Genomic DNA, 24698 nt, shown 5'->3' on the forward strand with positions numbered 1-24698 from the left:
TTGAATTATGGCTAAGAAATTTATATAAAATTTGTAAATAATTGAATTATGGCTAAGAAATTTATATAAAATTTGTAAATAATTGAATTTCTGTGAAATTTTTATTATTTTGTGAAAATAATTAAAGGTTTGTGTAGAATTTTATTAAATTTTTTTTTAAATAATTGAATTCTTTTGGAAAATTTTATTAGAATAGTAGATACCTATTAAAAATCATTGAATTGAGGAAAATTTTTGAAAATAATTGAATTTCGAAGAAGAATTTAATTATTACTAAAGATAATTGAAATTTTAACGAGAATTTAAAAAAATTTTTGATTAACTTCACCGAAAAAAATGCCTAGGACCCGTATACCAGGAATTGACTAGGTTTCCTAGTTACGAGAGGAGCCAACTATAGAATCCTGGTCAAAGTAATAAGATTCAAGCATAGTTAAAGTGACCAAGAAAATTAGTCAATGTAATCAGGAAAAAATAGTCAGATTGACTAAGAGAATAATATTAGATTTACACTGTGTAACATAATTATTTGAAATTGCTAATCAAATTCTTATTATCAAATAAAAGAGAAAAACTAATTAAAAGAAAAAAGCAAAAAATTAATTATTGTATTTGAACATATTTATATTTGACTTTATTTATATACCTCAGAATTAATTTAAACTAATGAAATAAATATTTGACGCAGGGGGGACGCGAACACCTGAACCTAACGAATACGCACTTTGAAACCCGGAACGATAACCACTACACTAAACACGACTTGGTATTTTAATTTTTTAATAGACACTAGATTTTCGAGTCAAAATACAATACTTAATCAGATGATGTTTTATACATTTCGAGTACACAATTTTATACACTTGTCAAAAACTATTTATTTTTAATTATTTATGACATTCAAATGAAAATAAATTTAAATACACAAATTATTGCAAAGGTAAATTTTCAAACACACTGCGCGATTAATAGTAAAACTGTTGTCACCACGTGCGTAAAAATTTCGACGATTTATATTGAAACCGAACCAAAAAAGTCTGAAAGAATTGACTAATAAAATTAAATAGTTTACTTTCTAAAACATGGACTATCTATATTTCCAGAGGTTCCGAGAAACCAGCAATTTTGATGTATGTAAGAACTCCATTTTATGTACAAAAAATAGACGCGAGTAATGATAAAAAATCGTTTTAGGAAATCACGATAAATGACGCGAAAGATATAGAGGTAAACACTGTCAGAACAGAAGCAGACGCGTGTGCATTATGGAAATAGGCAAAATTACTAAAATCCTAGTCAATTTGACTAGGATTTGCAGGGTTGTTTTTGCCAGGCTTGAATTTGTTGAATCAACCTAGCGATCCTAACCATAATGATTAGGAATCCTTATTACTTTTACTAGATTAAGATTAACTATAGAGTCATAGTTAATAATACCATCGAGATTTTTTTCGGTGTTGTTAACTTATGATTAAGGAATATTGTTAATTTCGACTGTACATATCAAAATATTATTGTTTTTGAGGTTATGTGATGTTGCGATGTTGCCACATTTTCATGTGTTTTTGTGTTTGATACTTATACAATTATTACTGTTCTGAAAACTACCCGTGTGGAAATCTGCCCAAGTTAGCCCAGTTAAAAACTGGGAGCCAGCTGGGCCCCACCTGGGCTTCCCATTTTCATAAAAATATTAACATTATAATAGAAAAAGTCTGAAAATTAAATATAACTATTCACAATAAATCATTCTACAATTAATTCATAATAATAATAATCATTATTATTTTAAACAATTTATTATTGTCAATAATTATAAACTTTTATTGTACTACACTAACAGACATTTAGTTTTATTGAAATTTTAAAGTTGTTCCAGCTGAATTTATTTATTTAATAATTAACTCATCAAGGTATAACGGTTTTTAATACATTTTAATAATTGTTTAAACAAATAATTGTTGTTATTTAATAACTTTTGATACACATAACTTAGAAACTTGCAATTTTTTTTCCTAATTTTGCAATTAACTAATAGGAACGACATAAAATAAAGAAAATTTATGGTTTTAACAATTCAGAAATTGTTTAAACAAATGATTGTTGTTATTTATTAACTTTTGATACACATAACTTAGAAACTTGCAATTTTTTTCCTAATTTTGCAATTAAGTAATACGAACAACATAAAATAAAGATAATTTATGGTTTTAACAATTAAGAAATTGTTTAAACAAATTATTGTTGTTATTTATTAACTTTTGATACACATAACTTAGAAACTTGCAGTTTTTTCCTAATTTTGCAATTAACTAATGTAAATAGTAAATCATTCGGATGTTTTATGATTTTAATTTTAACAATTTATCAAATGTTTAAACAAATAATTGTTGTTATTTACTAACTCTTGACACATAGCATCTAGAAGAATGAAGTTTTTTCTTATTTTGCAATTAGTTAATCAGAGTAGTAGTAATTGTAAAATTAGAAAGAAACTGCAAGTTTCTGGATTGTTTGTATTAAAAGTTAATAAACAATAACAATTATTTGTTTAAACAATTTCTGAACTGTTTAAATCATAAAATACTGTTATTTCATACTTTTCAGATTAGTTAAATATAAAATTAAAAAGAAACTGCATTTTTTTAGGTGCTTTGTGTCAAAAATTAGTAAATAACAACAATCATTTGTTTAAACAATTTTTGAATTGTTAAAACCTTAAATTATTTTTATTTCATGTGGTTCGAATTAGTTAATTGCAAAATTAGAAAAAAACTGCATCTTTCTGGAAGCTAGTGTCAGGAGTTACTAATTAACAACAATTATTTATTTAAACAATAACGACTGCAATATAACATTAGTAAAATTTATTATATATAATAACAAAAATCGTTTACAGTGAAAATTATTAAATAGTTTAGTTTTTCTTTAACATTTAATAATAAAACTTTGATGTAATTATGGTCATCTTCGTACATGAATTGACAATTGACAAACATGTTAACATTTTACGGAAGCATTTTAGAGTTTGTCTATTGACCCACTCACGGTGGGTTCCGGTCAGGCGAAATAATATTATAAGTGGGCGTGAGCTGGGCCCTACCTGGGCTTCCCAGTTTTTGAGGACCCACATCAATAATTATATAAGTAAAAATTTCTAAGTCCAAACCTAAAAATTTTTTTTTCAACAAAAAATTAATGTTTATAATGACTTAGATTAAGAAAAAACGTGTTTTTAACAAAAATGTATTCACAATATTTTTTTTATGTAATGTCCACATAATTAATTAGTAAAAATTTCTAAGTCCAAACTAAAAAAAATTTTTTTTTTTAGACCAACAAATTAATGTTTATAATGATTGTAAACAATAAAAAACACATTTTTAATAAAAATGTATTGATATATTTTTTTCATAATAATATAAATATTATTTTAAGAATATTTATCGTTCTTATTACATTAATAATATTGTTATAATTATTATTAAATTATTTATTTGTTACGGTGTATTCGTGTCAGTAAGTGCTTTATTGAATCATTACAGCAGATCAACAAGTCACTGACAATAAAACGTCGGTGTTCAGTAGTTAGTCTCCGTAGTATAGTGGTTAGGGCGTTAGTCTAGTAGTCCGTAGGTCGTAGGTTCAATCCCCGCGTGCGTTAAATTTTATTTGTTTCTTAGGTTTGCGTTTATTCCGATTTTTCTGCATTGTATTCGTATAAGTATGCAATTTAGTGATTATATATACCGTTTAATAATTTAATTAACAAATTTCTAATTTTTTTATAAATTTTTAATTTATGAATGAAAGGATATATATTAATTCCCATATATATGCTAACATTATTTATGAATTTGCTTTTGGTCACAATTTCATTAAAAAAAGTAAAAATCGTTAAATAATAACGTTATTTATTTATAATTCGACTTATTTGTTATTAATAAACAATTTATTCATTAATTTGAATGAAAACTAAATCTATGGGCCCCAGCTGGATTTTTCCTAGGTGGGCTGTGGCTGGATTCACCGTTACAAGCCAAGGAATCGCCCACCTGGGCCATCCCTGCTGGGACCCACCTAGAACCTGGGAAGCCCACCTGGGACCCACCGTGGGCCCACCTCACTTTTCCACACGGGTAAAACTTTAATAATTATTTATTCATTAAATCTGTGGTAAACTTTCTCTAAACTCTTCCATTTTAAACTTTTTGACATTGTCTATATCTATACACAAAGTCACAGATTTTTCTCTCATTTCCTTCACACTTTTTTTCTAAGATTTATCTGAGCTCTCATAAGAGCCTGTGTTAAATTGCAAATTTATTTTATTTTTTTAAGAAAAAACTATGTGGTAAAAAGTTCTGTAAAAATCATATATTTATAAAATAATCTAAAGAACAAACTGTCAAATTTTTATAAGTTTCTCTCATTTCCTTATATTGCCGGTGCACTGAGAGAAAGGATTAGATCAATTAATTTTTTATTAGTAAAAGCGAAATTTATTCTCCCGTCTATTTAGTTAGTAAAATGTAGTAATTTTACCAGTAAATTTTAATATTTTGCATGTCAAACGTAATACTATTTAGAATTAGTAAATGTTTATTAGTAATTAGTTAATACTTTTTTTAAAAAGAGGACGTTTATTTTCCTATTCCATTACTGCACCTGATCTAAATTAATCTAATAAATGTGACCTACAAACAAATAATAAGACATTAAATAACTTACCGTCAACCGGGGCTATTTTCTGCATCGAACTTTGTCTTTCTATAATGTTCCGTAAACATTTTTTTAATCGTTTCTGCTTCATGAAATCTTTTGTGTATATATTTGAGAGTAAATTAAAAAAAGAATGACCTAGTAAAATTTTTTTTTGTAGATATTATACAAAAAAATGTAAAATAAAACACTAAGATTTTGCTAAAATCTGGATTTACTAAAAATTAATAATCTTTCTTTAAATTGTATATTACGCAGATATTAAATAACATTTTTTTCTTTTTTAATATATATATATATATATATATATATATATATATATATTTTATAATAATATATTAATTTAATTATAAATTGATCGTTTAAACACTTATAAATAACTTTAAAACATCATTTCAATAGGAGCTTTTTTAATGGTTTTGAATGATATTTTTAAAAAACTTGAAATAAATATTTTTAAGGTTAAATAGATAACAATTTAATATCTAATATACTTTTCAAGTTATTTTAAGAGAAACGAGAAAATAGTTTTAAAACTAATTTGAAAACCTTATAAATATTAATTAAAGTTCATTTTTTAAGGTTACGTTGCGCACCGGTTGAGGTTTTAATCGTTTTAATGATTTTAATTAACGTACTTACAGTCTTTTGACAGAAAAGTAAGACAAAAATGTATAAAAATGATACACAGAATCTTCTTTACTTACTAAATAAAACATTTATGAAAAATATTTGATTTTTTTAAGTGCACAAAATAGCCCCATGGAATCCTGGTTTTTCAGTTTTTTCCACTTTTCTCTTAAAATAATGAATAAAAAGTTAGCGCATTACATATGTGGCATCACAACACAATTGACAACAAATATCTAACTCAGTTTATGAGATACATTAAAACTCTAGAAAATCTGGTATAATTTTTCCGAACTTTCAAAATTTTTAACACAAATTTTCCGTTTTTAGGAATTTTTTTCTCTTAATTGACAAAGAATTAAATAATAACATTTAGTGCTCTCTATTGTGTCATGTAATTTAACTTTCATTTTACAAAATAGCAGATTAAAATAATTCATTTTAATAATTTTATTCATTAAAAAACTCGCGTGCACAAAATAGCCCCCGGATGCACAAAATAGCCCCAGTTGACGGTATTTAAATTGTTTTAAACTATATTAGTTAACTAATAGTTATAACTTTTGGCTTGTTCATGTGAAAAATTTTTTTTCATGAAGAGGTGCCAAAATTAACTATACGTCCTTTTTATGGAAAAAGTAACTTATTCAAATTGAAGGGCTTCACCAAATAACTCGATCAGCGCTCGGACGCACAGTCTAATACTATAGTTAATACTACTAGTTAACTATTTGTTAACTAATATAGTTTACAACAATTTAAATAAGTTATTTAATGTCTTATTTGTCTGGAGGTCACGTTAAATTAATCTGAACTGTTTTAAATCATGTACAGGAACGGAATAAGAAAATAAACATCCTCTTTAATTTTGTTAACTTTGATTTAAAAAAAAACCTGCAAAATATGTATAAATATAAATCGGCCACGAGAAACGTGTTGAGAATTTATTTCTCTGCAATAAAACGAAGAACACTTAAATCGGTTAAAAACTGTAGGCTGTAGTCATTTTTGAACAGTAAATTGTAAATAAACCTCACTGTGTACCTTGAGAATTAAGTCTCAGGAGCGCGCCTAGCAATAAACAATTACAGTGAAACAATTTTTTTTTGAAAAATTTGATAAAAATGCTACAAAAAACATTGGAATAAATTTTTCATACGATCAATAGTATATTAGATAGAAATTTTGTCATTATTAATAATATTTGGCACATTTCATCTACAACATTACTACAAGGTTTCAATTTTGGTGGAAAAAGGTTCAAAGGGGTGCTCAATTGGCGTGTTTTGGCTTAGCACCTTATTTATTTATAAATAACTAAATAAATAAATACCCTTTAAAAATAAGGTACTACGATTATCATCAACTTTTTCTGTGCCTTACAGCGCTCTTTGAAATTATCGGTGATACCGTAACCAAACATGCATCCAAAAATCCTGTGCCTGCACTGATTTTTACCATGCTTGTCAGTCTTTTTTTAACCTGTTAAATGAAGCTCTGACTTTATTGATGAATCCTTTTTCTGTGTAGGTATACGTGAGTGAACGACACGTACCAGATTACTCATGAATCTAAAGATCCAAGGGCATATGATACATGTTTTATTTTAAACGAAAGAGGTTCTGGAATAGAATTTTCTATCCCGTAAAGTGCTCTCAATAATATATACTTTCAAAACTTTGTTAATATAAAACTATTTTATTTAGTGATAAGAAAGTATCGTTTTTAAAAAATAAAATAAATATCAGCAACAGTATTAACTAACACTAACAACAATAATAAAGAACAGATTAATATTTAAGAAACTTATTAAAAAATACAAGTTGTTCGTGATCAAACAAAAATTAAATAGAGAACCCAAGTGCGAAATGCCAAGACTGCAAAAACGGCCCATCATTGGTGCAGTAATGTCTGCCGAGAATTGGCAGTAGTTACTGGGCCATTATTGGTAACCAAAACGTCCCATTACTGGGCCAATGATGGTGCCGATGGTCAGAATTTCAAATTTTTTAAGACTGGGCCAGCTCTCGGCCCAATAACGGCACATTCATGGCAAAGTTTATCAATGTTTAATGTCAAAAGACAATTGCCAGTGATGTGCCGACCATCGGCCCAGTAATGGCTCATTATTGGCACTTTAATGGCAAAAAATTTGTATCGTTCATGGCAAATTATAATTACCAGTATTGGGGAGTAGCTTGGCTCAGTAACGGCATAATATTGGCAAAGTTGATCAATCTTTAATGGCAAAATTCAATTGCCAGTGATGTCACGAAGATCGGCCCATTAATGGCACATTAGTGGCACTTTAATGGCAAACATTTTGTATCTTTGATGGCAAATTATAATTGCCAGTATTGGGGCGTAGCTTGGCCCAATAACGGCACGTTATTGTCAAAGTTGATCAATCTTTAATAGGAAAATTCAATTGCCAGTGATGTGACGAAGATCGGCCCATTAAAGGCACATTAATGCCATTTTAATTTGGTATAATTTTTTATAAGAATTGAAATTTAAGAAACATTCAGGTATTCAATAAATTATTTATTTTGTATTTAAATAATTGAATAAGCTTGAAAAGGATTCAAATTAAAATATTTGAAACTTTGAATTTTCTATATTTTTAACTGTCAATTTTAAAGAATTAATTTTTTTGAAAAAGTTTAATTAAGTATTAATTTAAAAAAGAAGTTATTAATGTTTTCATATAATTTTACAATTAAAGAAATTCGTAAATAAATGTTACAGAAACCTTTTTTTGAGTAAAATTTTTCCTTTATTATCTAAAAATTAAGAAATTTTCAATTTCACTTTCAATTAATATTTGCAATTGACAAATAGAATTTATAAACATTTTTTTCCTTCATTTTTTAAAAATCTTTGAATTTTTCTTAAAGCAATTGTAATTAAGAAATAGAAATGATGCAAATTATTTCCTTAAGAAAATTTATTGAATAAATGAATGTTTTTTAAAATTTAATTCTCATAATTCAATTTTAAGAAACATTTAGTTATTCAATAAATTATTTATTTTTGCATTTAAATAATTAAATTCTCGTAGAATTTTGTAGTAAAAATTGATTTCAAAATGGATTCTAGTCAAATTTTCAGATAATAATTAAATATTAAAAATATACCATGAATTATGATATTAAAATTTTTTTAAATTCAATCGCCAATGATGTGACAAAGATTGGCCCATTAAAGGCACATTAATGGCACTTTAATGGCAAAAATTTTGTATCTTTAATGGCAAAATATAATTGCCAGAATTGGGGCGTTGCTTGGCCCAATAATGGCACATTCACGACAAAGTTGATCAATCTTTAATGGTAAAAGACAACTGCCAGTGTTGTGACGAAGATCGGCTCATTATTGGCACTTTAATGGCAAAAAATTTGTATCTTTCATGGCAAATTATAATTGCCAGAATTGGGGCGTTGCTTGGCCCAATAATGACACATTCACGACAAAGTTGATCAATCTTTAATGGTAAAAGACAACTGCCAGTGTTGTGACGAAGATCGGCTCATTATTGGCACTTTAATGGCAAAAAATTTGTATCTTTCATGGCAAATTATAATTGACAGTATTGGGGCGTAGCTTGTCCCAATAACGGCACATTCACGGCAAAGTTGATCAATCTTTAATGGCAAAATTCAATTGCCAGTGATGTGACGAAGATCGGTCCATTAATGGCTCATTGTTGGCACTTTAATGGCAAACATTTTGTATCTTTGATGGCAAAATATAATTGCCAGAATTGGGATGTAGCTTGGCCCAAGAATGGCACATTAATGTCTATCATTTTGTATCTATGATGGCAAATTATAATTGCCAATATTGGGACGTAGCTCGGCCGAATAATGGCACAGTATTGGCCAGTGTAGTGTAGCTTATAAGAACCCTTTTGCTTCCTCGACTTCAAGTCAGAGTAGCAGAGTGGTCAGAGTGTTAGGCTGTGGAGCGTCAGGTTCAGGTATCGATCCCCGCGAGAGGTAAGAATTTTTCAAATATTTGTAAGTTTGCGTTTAAATTAGGGAAATAAGCCGTATAAATGTTATAAATTAATTAGTTAATTGAATAAAAAAAAATTATTTTTATTTTTTTCTAATTTTGTCAACACTGGGGGAGTAATGGCAGCCAATATTGGGCCATTAATGTCTGCTGAGATCTGGCTGCCAATAATGGGCCATTAATGTCTGCCGAGATTTGGTGCCAATATTGGGACAGTAATGTCTGCCGAGATCTGGCTGCCGACGTCCAACCGCGGTTAACACCACAAGAGTCGGCGCAAAGTCGGGCCAATATTGTCTGCCAAGTCTCGATGCCAGCTTTGCCAATACTGGGCCAGTGTTGGGCCGCGTTGGTTTTCGCACTTTGGAAGAGTAATTCTAATGCAAAACAAGAAGGAATAAAATTTTTATAATTAAATTATCACCTGAATCTTTTATCCCAAGGATGTTCAGAATTTGTGTAATTTCATTGTTATAAATATTTAAGAACGTGGATAAACAAAATTTTTGCATAACCAATTTCCAACCATCGATAATGAGTTATTTGTTTCTATACGGTTGTCAAGTACCATCAATGAGGTTGACGCACTGGAAGAAACAACAATAGTTAAATGCGCTATTATTGCATAAACCTTTTCTGCTTACATATTTTACAAAATGCGGCAATAATAACGACCCGTTACAATAAATTAGAATTAACGCAAATTCATTTCCATGCACTGAGAAAACTGGAGAGTCAAATTCAGAGGTTCAAAAAGTGTATGTTTCCTTTGCTTATGAAGAGAGTTAAATAGTCCTTCTAAAATAAATTTTGAATTAATAATGGAAATCTACTTGTATATTCTCTCCCATTATGTCTGAGGGTTAAAAGTTGCGCAGAAAATGTGTACGATCTGATGCGCGCGAAATTATTTTTCTGACATTTTATGTATTTAATTTAGGGGTTAGGTTGCCATATTTATTCATTTCGCGCCGGATAAGGAAGGGATTTCTCAAGAAGGTTAATTTGTCCCTCTGTTATAAACTCATTTTCCCTCCAAGAGAAATGGCACGAATATCTGTCAATGGTGTATTTGAACATTTAGATTGTTATCCAATAGCTAACTCTCAAATATCAACGATTTGTCCCTCCAGATGTTTAGTCCAATACTCCAGTTTTCTCAGTGTGAAGTTATCAATGTAGTAATTTGTAATTTATGGCCCTTATAATATAATCGACAAGAACGTCATAAATTCAAAAAATAAGGTAATTAATGTAAACGAAACAATAACAATAACCGAAACCGCTTATTGCACGGAAAAACTTTATTCAAGAATTATTCCTGAATTTATTTAATAATTGAGAATATAGAAAAAAACATTTAATGCTGCAGAACCGTAGGTTGAAATATTATTAAAAGCTTTTGCAGAAGAATTGTATAGTGAATTTCCAGACAACTTAGGTAGGTAGGTAAACTCTACTGAGTGTCACTGTATTTATTAAATATACTCTGAAAAATATATACACTTGAAACGACCAAATTTTTCAGATGAATATTTTAATATTGATGAGATTTCCATCCCAAATTGAACCCCTTGATGCAAGAACCTGACGCTGTTCATTAAAATTCAATGGTCTATATCTAATTCTTGCATTAAGATGTTCAATTAACCACTGCACTAGAAGAAATTTAAGTGAAACGATTGTGATTTCCTTATTAAACTTATCACCGGAAGGAATTAAGCTGACATCGAAAAAAATGCCTAGTACCCATATTACCAGGAATTGATTAAGTTTCCCAGATACGAGAAGAACCCACTTTAGAATCCTAGGCAAAGTAATAAGATTCAAGAAAAGTTAAGGTGACCAGGAAAACTAGTTAATGTAACTAGGAAAAATAGATTGACTAGGTCAATACTAGATTTTCCAGTTAAAATGTAATACTTAATCAGATGATGTTTTATGTAATTTAAAATAAACAATTTTACTTGCTTGTCAAGAATTATTAGTTTTTAATTATTTGTGCAATTTAAATGAAAATAATTTATTATATTGAAATTCACAAATTATTTCAATGGTAAACGTTTATATACTATTAAAATACAGACTTCGCACTTGATAATTAATTATAAAAAAGTAGCAAAAAGTAGCTTTCAAACTAAAAATATTAGTAAAGAAGTAGCTATCGAAAAATTACACTTGACGACTAAAAGAAAATCGTTTTAGACACTTTACAAAACTGACAAAAATTTCAATCTATATTTTATTTTCTTGACTTTTTCCTAATTTCCATCAAAAATATTTACTTCTTTCTTATCCTGCTAATAAATTGAATTCTTGCAACGAATTTTATAATTCATGAAAGAATTTAAATATTTATAAAAATAATTTAATTCTTGTGAAGAATTTTATACAAATTTTTCTTTCGACTAACTTTATGAAAATTCTAATTTAAATAATTGAATTCCTAAGAAATTTTTATTATTCATGAAAAGAATTGAATTCTTACGAAGATTGTTACAAAAATTTCTTTAAATAATTGAATTCTGTTTGGAAATTTTATGAAAATAGAAGATGTTGAAAATCCTCAAAATGGCGAAAAGTTTTTAAAATAATTAAATTTTACAAAGAATTTTATTAAAATTTTTGAGAATAATTGAATGTCTGTGCAGTATTTTATTAAATTTTTTTGAAAATAATTGAATTCCCAAGAAGAAATTTATTACTTTTAAAAATAATTGAATGCTCGTGATGAATATTGTTATATTTATGAAAATAATTAAATTTTGCAAAGAATTTGATTAGAATGTCTCAAAATAATTGAATTTTCGGGAATAATTTGGTTATTTATCAACATAATTGAATTCTTTCGAAGAATTATTTATGTAAATAATTGAATTCTTGGGAAAAATTTTAGTAAAATCTAAAAGAATAATTAAATTATTTAAAAAAAATTTAATTAAATTATTTTTAAAAAAAATAATTGTATTCTTGTGAAAAATTCTAATATTTTTCTAAATAATCGAATTCTTGCAAAGAATTTTATTAGAATTATTCAAAATAATTAAATTTCCAAGAAGAAATTTATTATTATTTATTAATAATTGAATTCTTGTGACGAATATTGTTTATTTATGGAAATAATTGAATTATTTAAAAAAAATTTAATTAAAATTGTATTTAAAATAATTCATTTCTTTCGAACAAATTTTATTAAATTATTTGAAAATAATTTAACTCCTGTGAAAAATAATTCTAATATTTTTGAAAATAATTGATTTTTTCGAGGAATTGAAATTAAATTTTTAAGAATAATTACACTTTTTGAGTAATTCCTGTAAAATTGTATTAAAAATAATTGAAATCCTGTGATGAATTTTATTATTTTTGCAAAAATAATTTAATAGTTGCTAAGAATTTTATTAAAATTCTCAAAAATAATTGAATTCCTGAGAAGAATTTTATTTTTTATGAAAATGATTGAATTATTGCGAAAAATTTTATTAAAATGTTTCAAATGAATTGAATTTCTGTAAAAAATTTTGTTATTTTTGTTAATAATTGAATTCTTCATAAGAATTTTATAAACTTTGTTTTAAATAATTAATTTTTCGAAATATAATAAATATTATAAAAATTTTATTTGTGAAAATAATTGAATTTTTGAATTAATTAATTTAAAATAGCATTAAAAATAATTGAAATTCTTTAATGAGTTTTATTATTCATGAAAATAATTGAATTCTTGCTTAGAATTTTATCAAAAATTGTTTTTAAAAATTGAATTTTTATGAAAAATGTTTTTATTAGCGAAAGCATTTGAATTATTGTCAAGAATTGTATAAAAATTTTGTTAAATAATTGATTTTTTCAAAATTTTTTTGAAAATGTTTTTCTAAATTAATTGAATTCTTGTAACAATTTTATTATTTATGCGAAAATAATTGAATTTGGGATGAATTTTAGCAATTTTTTTTCTAAATAATTAAATTGTTTTGGGAAATTTTAAAAAAATACAAGATATTGAAAATAATTAAATTTCGAATATTTTTTGAAAATAATTGAATCATTTTAAAATTGTTTTCATTGTTTTTTTCGCGAGATTCTCGGTTTTTCGTGTCGAGACTCGCTCGAAGTTCAACACTACTCAATATTTGTTTTTTATCTAAAATTATTTCCACCATCATTTTTTATAATGCTCTTTATAGAACAAGAAAAAATAAATAATTTTTCGACAAAAATTTGAAATATGTGCCAATAATTTTGCGAACAGAAGAATTCTTCTTGGAAAGGCAATTATAAATTGCTTCATAGTTGGGTTCGCCAACGAACAGACGCTTCTTAACTAGCGAAAGTAAAACCAACTGTAGTCATAAGTTACAAATACATAGTGAAGGTAGACGGGAAATTGTACACATGTAATCACTTATACATCCGTTCACTCTTTTATTACACAATCACGTGAATAAAAGAGCATTCACACTGACCACATATCTTAACGCGTTTGATCTTGCAAAAACGCTAAAGGAAATACGTAATCTAATATTATTTCAATTTATACATTTTCTTCCTGTTCAGTTTAATCATCGATGCTTTCAAGTAACACTAATACACAAGTAAATATCCCCTCGATTTTTACTTCTAGGGATAAAAATGTGGTTATCAACATATTTAACAATAATATTATATTTATGAGAGGGGTAGGTATTTAATTTTTTTTGTATTTTCCAAAAAAATTTTTAAGTGAAAGCGTAATCAGGGTGGTCACAAATTTTAGTTTATAAATTTCCTGACATTTCCCTGACAATTTACTGACATTAAAATTATTTTCCCCGACGAAATTCTTTTTACATGATCCACAAGTTTTTAACGTTCAAATGAACGAAACACTTTTTATTAGAAATGTTTTTATAATTTATTGTTTGCAATAAAAATTAAAAACTTAAATTTTACACTTAGAAACTTTATAATTCATTTATTTTATATCGACAAAAATTATAATTTTGAAAATAATTGATTTCCTGAGACGAATTAATAGTTATTTATGAAAATAATTGAATCATTGTAAACCAATTTTATTATTTTATTGAATAATTGAATGTTTCTAACATTTGAATTCTTTCGTTTAGTTTTAATAAAATTTTTAAGAATAACTGCATTTTTCGAAGAATTCATTTAAAATTCTATTAAAAATATTAAAGAATTTATCAAAAATTTTTTTCAATAATTAAATTTTTTGATAAATTTTATGAAAATAGTTAAAATTTTTAAAAATAATTGAATTTCTACGAAGAATTTTATTACTTTTGAAACTAATTCAAAAATTAGTTCGCACTAGTTACGAAATATACTATTGTTTTTGTTTACAATTATTTATTTTTATATATTCTTTATAGGTATTTATTTATTTATTTTTCGCAATATAAAAATCAAAATAAGTTGTTTTGTACTAAAAATGTGGTATTTTGTTGCAATAGTTAGAAAAAAAGTCGAAAAAGTCGCAATTTTTGACAATAAGTCGAGAAAAATGTGAATTTTCTTAATTTTTCTGATAAAAATTTTTTTTCCTGTCATTTCCCTAACTTTACTGATATGTGACCACCCTGTCGATAAATATTCATCTTTTTTTGGTTTAATTTAAAAAAAATTATGTTTGTACCGTTTTCATAATTAACAACATTTTTCCTGAAATATAAATGATATATATCGAGGTTAAGCAAAATATTTTTGTCAGTAGCTAAGGCTGAAAAATGAAAACTACTTGTTTTTAAAGAAACAGAAACAATTACAATTATTGCTTAAAGTTGTCTGAGAGTTTACATGCTGCTTGAGTGTTGTCAACTTCTAAGTCGCTGAAATTTGAAATGGAATTATGGTTTGAGAAAGGAAAATTTCCAAATGAGAAATTAGACTGAAGATTAGCAGAAATGTACATATCATGGTGGCAGAGATGCGCGAAACGAGACAACAGTAAATTCTTTAATATAATTATAAGTCTACAACCCGCGCTCACGTATATAGAGCCTATTCTCGTACATTCGGAGAAATAATGATAGTGTGACTACTTTTAGAAGTTGTATGAATGGTTTGTGACTCCTCTGATATTAGGCAGAGTTCCCACCATTTTATTCCCTCTCTGAAGAAGGCAAAACGTGGCGAAAGGGGAAGGAGGAGGGTAAAACACACTTTTGGAGGGGTCTGTTCAGTCGTTGAACTTGAATTCGTCCTCGCCGAATTTAACGAACTCGCACTAGCACCTGCGCAATATATAGCAACCTATGATCACATATTTCTCTTCAAAGAAACGACCTCGAAATGAAACCTCATATTGAGTCACTCGTCTAAATAATTTAATATTGCTTTCATCTCCACAATTAATTTCACTCAATGCGTTTGTATACTCTTATAAGTAAATCCATCATCTACGTTTTAATTTATATTCTTTAATTCATAGTGAAATAGATTTAATAACAAATTTCAGAAACATGATTAGGTAACATTGTAAATATGTTTAAATTCAATGTTATTTAATAAATCAAATTTGTTGAAAAATAGAGCGAAAATATAAATAATGTAATTAGTAAGATATTTTCTTGATATGTAATTGAATGGAAATCAGATACACACACAACTTTAATCGACCTTTTAAGTGAAATTAGACCTGTAAGCACGAATATCTATTTTGATAATTTTCTACTCAGAGAACTAGAAATAATACCTAAAGATAAGAGGTCAAGCGAAGCAATTCGTTACACTATTCATTATATCATTATACACGAATTTTGTAACAATATAAACACAATACGGAAATATTGATATTTATTAAAAAATTGTTTGTAATATTCAGTCACATAAACAACAAATTTTCGCAAGAATATCGACTAAAAAACTCATTTTATTGCAAAGAAACTTGCATGTGTTTTTATGACACGAAAGTTTAATAAATTAGAATGTCCGTTTTCGAACGTTCAAAAAAAGACGACGCTACACTCAAAAAAATTTCCAGTAATTTGACTATTTTTCAACTACTATACAAATAATTCAATAAGTCCTCAACTTAATTTAAAACGTTGTATTGACTACCAAAAAGTAGTCAAAAGAACTGTTTTTGTAATTTGACTGATTCTTCTGAAAGTGACATTTTTGATGTCTCAATTAATTTTATAAAATCTACTCTCTAATAATATTATTAACCATTTTTATAGTAAAAATTTAGCACTTACTTATCATTAAAAAAAAATTAAACAATTTTATTCAACTGAATTTATGCAATAGCTAAAATAATTTCATCTCCAAAGTCTTTTTAACATTTTTCCAATAGGATTTCTATAAGAAAACTAAATTTTTATAGTTTTTTTCAAAGTCTTAGAAATTTTTTAAAAATAGTGCCATAAAATACAATGTTTTTTCTACCACTATGTGCATTTTAAAAATTTTTGGACTTCTGTTTTTTATGTGATAAAAATGTTTAAATTTTGTATTCCCATTTAAGTTAAAATTACTTCACGATGATTAATGATGTTTTTATACATTAAAAATATTCTAAAAAAAATATTAATGCACATTAAAATAAAGTTAAAGATATGATGTTTAATTTTTCTATATATTATTTATAAAAAGGAGGAATATTATTGCTTTTATAAATATTCAAATTTTACAAATCGGCCTGAGTAAAATTCAAAGAAGAAAGACTTTAATATTTTCAAATTAATTTTGCGCAACTTAAATTCTTACTCTTGAGTATGAAATAAAGTAGTTTCAATAGAAGAAACCATATAATTTAAAAAAAATAAATTGAAAAATCGAATATCAAAAGTAGCAGTTTCAGAAAAATCACCCTTATATAGGTAAGTGTGTATTATTGTCTCACTTTGACATAAAAATGCCTGTGATTTTAACTGTTTAAGGGGACAATTATTTATAACTACATAATAATGAATATTGTTAACACTGTTTTGTAAAATACTTGTTTTTTCATCACAAATAATTCCTAAATTTTAACCTGGAATTAATATTTTTGACCTGGAAAAGCTGGAATTTTGAAATCTAAACTTTGTGGCAACCATGTTCTTGCATTTTTCCTTTAATACATTGCAACTGAAAAATATAAATTCAACTGTTTATCAAATTTATAGTTAGTCTAAGAAATTAAAATAAAGAAAATGTATGAAAAAATAAGTAGAAAAATATGGGTAATTAATAAATATTAATAAAAACAAAATTGAACAGAAAAATTATTTATTCAATTCATTTTTTTTGCATATTCTGCATTTAATGAAGTAAATAAAATAATATAAATTGTAACTCTATTTTCGCTAAATAGTATAATTTATGCAATCAATTAATGAACCCTAAACGAAAAATTTTCAACCGACTTTCTAATAAGGAAACCTCACCTTTACTATAACCAAAATTTAAAACTGATCCTGAAGCCTCGAAATTCTATTTATCCGAATCGGCACAGCTGCAACAAGAACAATTGTTTCTTATGAAGAATAAATAATCCTAACAATTGTTTAAGACAATGAATTATGTTTCGAATCTTCGTACAATTATGAACTGTAGAATAAAGATAATCTTTAAAGAGTAAAACCTTGAAAGATTGAAAAATTTAATTTAAATAAATAAAAGTAATCCCGAAAAAACTGCCTAGAAAGTTCTCTTTCTAAATTAAATGAATGATGTAACTAACAATGACAACTGAAAAATATTGTAATGTTTTATTTATGGCATAAAATGTAACATGTTTGTTGCATTTTTTTTTAATTTTCAGAGAAAAAAAAACTTCAAAACATTTACCGAATAAAAGAGTATAATCCGTGATCCAAGAATAGAGGAGCACTCAATAATGAACAATAATTTTTCCGTGAATTTCCACTCTTCTTACTTCTCGTGGCACATATCAGACCGAAGTTAATTCTCGGTATGAATCTGAAGGAAGCAGCCGAAACACTTGTGTTGAAGTTGAATATAAATTAGAACTTGAAATACTACGCATCCACTGTAAAAGTACACACTTTAAACTTCCTGCTTCATTATCGTCGTTGAACACTATGTCGAGAAGTGTTAAATCCAACCTCAACGCGCGCGTTAAATTAAGGTTATGTCGCCGGCAGCGCCAGTTTAAAGTAGCAAAATTTCCCCAATTTTCATGAAATAACCACTAATAAATGACACACGTACCCTTTATTCGACACCGTTGAAACACATGGGCGTTCTGTATTGAACTCTCCTTCTCTCTCACACACCAAAGAAAATTGACAAATGTCACATTCGAGACGCCAAACACCAGATTAACGCGCGAAACAGTTGGACCTGAACAAAGGAAACCGGCAGAAGCGACGCAACACGTTTATCAAGAATTACAAGTTGATCCCTCTGCCAGGATTTTCTTTACTATTTTCACTTTTTTCAAAATTCCAGTAGCGTCTTGATTGTTAATCGGCTTCGTTTGCAAATAAAATAGATACGTTCACACAAAATGAAATAACTATTGAGACAACGAAGGACGAGGAAAAGACTTGAGGGGTTCGTTGAATGGAAACCACGGCCTTCGCAAAAGAGACTTCCTTTGTTCAGACCAGGCTGCTGTGTAGATCTCTCGACATTGTGTCCGGTTATTATATTTTTTGTTACTTCCGTTATTAGTTAATACTATTCCGGGTCAGTTATCCTTCTTTCTCCTTCTCATACGTCACTTTCTTTCTTGATCTAAAACTTTCTTCCTTTCCACTCCTTCGTGAACACACACACTTACTTTTTCCTCCAAAACACTCGATACAAACAGTTGCTCGGTCTGTTGGTAACTGAAAGAGACTGCAAGTGCGGGTGAAGGCACATTCACACGCATTTGGCGTCCCTTCTCATCGTCGACGCGACATCAGTGGTGGGGGTACCTAACCTATTGCTCCAATGGAACATCCTCTTCCCCACCCAGCCCCTTTTCACAAGCAACCCTGCGGCATAAACTGTCGCGTCGGAAGGTTATTCAGAATATATCCACTGGACCCTCGAAACTTTAATTTTCTTGTTAAACTCTCTATTAACTAGAAATTTCATCAAATTTTTCCATTTCATGTGAAACAAATTTTTCAATATTTTCACCCTCTTTCAAAATTGTAGTTTTGACATTTTTTTAATCGTAACTGCTAATATTAATATTTATATAAAAGAACTACAGTGTTGTCAGGATACTAATTCTGCTTTTTTAAATGGTGCCTCTTTTCCAAACTCTTATACTGTCCCCTTCCTAAAGCATTGCCTCAAAAATAAATATATAATTTATAATAAATATAAAAAAATAAAATCGATCAAGATTTTTTTGATGGAATGGGATTTGGCTATAAATTGGCTGAAATAATACTACTATAGTAACATAAAAAATCCCCAAATATTTTTTCAAAATTTTTAAAAATGGCGGAGATACGGGACTTTTTAGTTTTAAGCAACATTTTTTTTGAAACGCTATAACTTGAGTTCTAATTATTCGATTTTTATTTTCAAAGTCGCTAATGATTTGTTTCTAGATATACTATTAAAAAAAAAATTAAAAAATAAAAAAAAAATTTTTTTGAAAATTTTGGGGGTAAAAATTTTTTTTGATTTTCGTTTTTGAAAATACGTCATTTTTAATTTTCTTAATTTTTTGGTCAAAAGAAGCTATAAGTGTAATTGACAAGTCCTGAAAGTTTCATCGTGGGACCGCCAGTAGTTTCGGAGAAAAAAAATAAAATGTAATTTCGGTTTACATTGACTGTACTTACGCATTGATTGGCTTGTAACGATGGACTTGTCCTTTTTTTCTAGATCATTAAATTTTTTTGTTTTCTTTAATTTTTAAAAGTTTTTTTGTTTTTTTCTTAATTTAAAAAATGTTTTTTTGTTTTTTTTGAATTTAAAAATTTTTTTTTGTTTTTTTTTAATTTTAAAATTTTTTTTTGTTTTTTTTTAATTTTGAAATTTTTTTTTGTTTTTTTTAATTTTATTATACGTATATACAAAAAGTAAATGAATATTGCATCACTGTAAGGGCTTTTATTAAACTTTACGTCGCTTACGTGTCTTATTCTGATTTTTAAAGACAGGAACTACTGTAAACTCATCAGAATTGGAAAAAGGTTTAGTCTTTACTTCCGATAATGAAACAGGAATGACAGCATGTACTTGTTGTGTACCTTCAATTGTCATCGCATTGTTAAACCTCTCTTTCAGAAATATTTCTTCGGATGCATATTCTTCTTTAGAGCAAAATTCAACACAAATATCATTGAAGTGTGTTTTTGCCCAGTCATACATTTCTTTTGCGTTTGTAATTTGGTTATCATATGGTCTTTGAATGTTTGTTCTAGCAGCTGATCTTTTAAGAATACCTCCGATCCCATCGCAAGGTCCTTTGCCATGGGCAGTTGCATGAAAATGCCATTCTGCCTTACAGCCAAAATCTTGCTCGTGCAAAGTTAAATTAGCAAAGTTTTTTCGGTTTTTATACTGAGCAGCACAACCATCTGAAAAGTATAATACTAAATTTATGTTAACCTCTAACTTCGCACGTAGGAAAATCAATAGTTTTTTTTGAAATAGATGTACGGCGATCGTGTTATGCTCTTTTATATCAGATATTATAGCATAACTGATATGTTTTAAATCTCCTTCACTTGTTCGATAATATACCACAAATGGATGAATGGTTACTTGTGTTTTTGACCAATGTTTGCCTTGAGAGGAATCTTGTAAATCAATACTATGATTTTCTGCAAAATCTAGTTGAACAAGGAACTGACCAATTGATAAATTAGATTTTATAGTTTCAATATACATACCTTGTTGTTTCGCTATAAAATCATGACGAAGAAGTCGTCTTGCATGTTCACTTATTTTATTAACAAATTCATCAACAGGTACAATAATTGTTTCGAGGTCTGATCGATCTGTTGTGATCCACTGTTTTATTATGACTTGTGTAATATCTTTTTGTACGTAAGCTTGTTCTAAAAGAATTTTGAGATTCTCGTCACCTGGGCAATTTGGACATTGATTAAAATAGCAATCAATTATGATAAAATGAAATAAGAAATAAGACCGCCGGTATCACAAACATAACATTTTTATCACATTGTTCGTCTGCACAGTTAAGAAAGTTACATTTGTTTTTAATTATGTTAACCTGTACGGAATTTCATCAACAAAGTATCAATAAAATATGATTTAAATTAAATTTCCAATTTCATAAACGATCCTGTACCAACAAACGTTGTACCTGCTAAATGCCGCCTTGCCATCATAGTCGTGGTCTAGGATACTTTCAGTAAATTGCACTTGTAGCTTCTTTTAAAAAAAATATTTTAAAGATTAAAAATAATCTAGTTTCAAATAGAAAAAAAAAATTTCAAAAAAAAATTTCCAAAAAAAAAATTTCAAGAAAATATTAAAAAAATTTTTTTTTAATTATAAATTTTTTTTAAAATTTTTTTTACATCTTATATCTAAAAAAAAATTTTTTGACACTTTATTATTGAAAATTAAATCATCTGAACGAAACTCATAGTGTTACAAACCATTATGTAGGTACAGTCAATGTGAACCGAATTTACATTTTATTTTTTTTCTCCGAAACTACTGGCGGTCCCACGATGAAACTTTCAGGACTTGTCAATTACACTTATAGCTTCTTTTGACCAAAAAATTAAGAAAATTAAAAATGACGTATTTTCAAAAACGAAAATCAAAAAAAATTTTTACCCCCAAAATTTTCAAAAAAATTTTTTTTTTATTTTTTAATTTTTTTTTTAATAGTATATCTAGAAACAAATCATTAGCGACTTTGAAAATAAAAATCGAATAATTAGAACTCAAGTTATAGCGTTTCAAAAAAAATGTTGCTTAAAACTAAAAAGTCCCGTATCTCCGCCATTTTTAAAAATTTTGAAAAAATATTTGGGGATTTTTTATGTTACTATAGTAGTATTATTTCAGCCAATTTATAGCCAAATCCCATTCCATCAAAAAAATCTTGATCGATTTGACGCGGACTTCACCATATAAGAATATAAAATTTATTCTTTCAAATGACAATTCTTTATTAGATTACCACAATCACAGAGCTCGGATTGTGCGACATTTTCGACTTTTTTGTGAAAAATGCGACTAATTGACTTTTTCGAGATTTTTTTAGTAAAATGCGATTTTCGACTTAAATTGTAAATGTCAGAAATCTTTGTTTATAAACAATATTATTCACAAAATCATTCTTCTCTTTGTGGAAAAAAACAACATATTATCCCGTTTCTTAATATTTTTGTAGGAAATTCTCAATTTTCATAAGAAAATAATTTCCATCATTTCTATTTCTTAATTACAATTGCTTTAATAATATTTAAAGTTTTTTAAAAATTAATAAAAAAAAATGTTTATAAATTCTATTTGTCAATTAGAAATTGAAACTTTCAAAATTTTTGGAAAATTTAAGGAAAAAGTTTTAGTCAAAAGAATGTTCTGTTACATTTATTTACAAATTTCTTTCAAATCTTTCGAAAACATCAATAACTTCTTTTTTAAATAAATATTTAATTATTATTTTTCCATAGGAAATAAAATTCTTCAAAAGATTCAAATTCAAACCTTTTTGAAATTAAACAACTTCTAAAAAATTATTATAAAACATGAAGAAATCGATCACTCCGAGTCTTCGACTCGGAGCAATCGATGTCTTCATGTTTTATAATAATTAAAGATGACCGAGTGATAAAATCATTATTTTATATTATAAGATTTTATAAAAAAAAAAAATTTTTAATTATTTTTTATGAAAATAATTGAATTATTGAGAAGAAATTCATAAAACATTAGTAAGTAATGAATTTTGCAGAAGAATTTTGATATTTACAAAAATAATTGAAATTTTGAGGAGAATTTAAAAAAAAATTTTGAAAATAATTGAATTTTCTTACTTTTGAAGATAATTGAATTTTGCAAAGAATTTTATCAGAACTTTTGAAAATAATTAAAATTTCCAGGATGAATTTTATTATTTATGAGGATAAATAAAATTTTGAAGAGAAATTAAAAAAAAATTTTGAAAATAATTGAATTTCTATAGGATGAATTTTTTTATTTATAAAAATAATTGTTTTGACAAGAATTTTATTATTATTTTTAAAAATAATTAAATTTCAGAGAAGAATTTTATTATTCATAAAGATAATGGAAATTTTGAACAGATTTTTTTTATAAATGTTTAAAAGTAATTGAATTTTGCAGAAGAATTTTGATATTTATAAAGATAATTGAAATTTTAAGGAGAATTTTTAAAAAAATTTTTGAAAATAATTGAATTTCTGCCAAGAATTTTCTTACTTTAAAAGATAATTGAATTTTGTAAAGAATTTTATCAGAACTTTTGAAAATAATTAAATTTCCATGATGAATTTTATTATTTATAAAATTTTAACGAGAAATTTAAAAAAAATTTTGAATATAATTGAATTTCTGCGAAGAATTTTATTACTTCTGAAAATAATTGAATTTTAGAGAAGAATTTTATTATTTATAAAGATAATAATTGAAATATTGACAAGATTCTTATTAAAATTTTTTTTAAATAATTGAATTTAGGAGAAGAATTTTATTATTTATAAAAATAATTTACATTTTAAAGAGAATTTTTAAAAGAATGTTCAAAATACCTAATTGAAATTTTATTAAATTTTATTCCGGATTGTTTGATATTAAAGTATGTGTTGTTGAGAAATGTGATTCTTTTTACAATTTTGACAATTTCGTGTTTCCTTGTCGTTTTTTCTATAGAATTTCATGCAACTTTTTTTCGACTTTTTTGGAAATTTTTTGCGACTTTTCGTGACTTTTGTTGTGAATTTATGCGACTAAAGCGACTTTTTTTGAGTCTTAAAGACGATCCGAGCCCTGCAATCACTTAAATTTAAAACAGTTATAATAGTATTAGATACAATTTATGTTCTCATTTATATTTTCATTATTAAATTTTTTTAAATACTTAAAGAAAACATTTGTTAATTAAAGGGACTTTCTGGTCAAGAAAGTTCAAAAAATTCGATTTTTATTTTTTATTTTAAAATGTTCCTTAGTGTCATAAAATTACTGTCCTAAAACATTTTTGAAGAGAAAGAAAAAAGTTATAGCAATGTTTATGATCATGACTTTTAATTCACTGTAATACGTTACGAAAACTAGTTTTCGTTTTTTTCAAAAACACGTTTTTGAAAAAGAAGAGACACTTTTCTCGAAATCTATATACTCTCTAAATTTGAATATTTGAAAATTCACATATATTTATAAGTTATCAACCAGGGTGGCCACATGTCAGTAAAGTCAGG

At 26.7% G+C, this 24698-nt stretch overlaps 1 protein-coding gene across 5 annotated transcripts in view; it reads right to left on the reverse strand.

The window, feature by feature from the left end:
- Positions 1-19179, reverse strand: part of LOC122508764 (brain tumor protein-like) — an 82149-nt gene extending 62970 nt beyond the window's left edge. For 3 of the 5 annotated variants that reach the window (XM_043622289.1, XM_043622285.1, XM_043622287.1), the window contains exon 1: positions 18148-19179. The gene's annotated coding sequence lies outside the window, so the exon portion shown is untranslated. Of the gene's footprint in view, positions 1-17744; positions 17813-18147 lie in introns of all 5 variants that reach the window. The other 2 variants (XM_043622290.1, XM_043622288.1) reach the window with 1 other exon arrangement.
- Between the last annotated feature and the right edge of the window lie 5519 nt (positions 19180-24698).

Source organism: Leptopilina heterotoma, unplaced genomic scaffold, assembly GCF_015476425.1.
Source record: "Leptopilina heterotoma isolate Lh14 unplaced genomic scaffold, ASM1547642v1 Lhet_57, whole genome shotgun sequence".
Taxonomy (NCBI): Eukaryota; Metazoa; Arthropoda; class Insecta; order Hymenoptera; family Figitidae; genus Leptopilina; species Leptopilina heterotoma.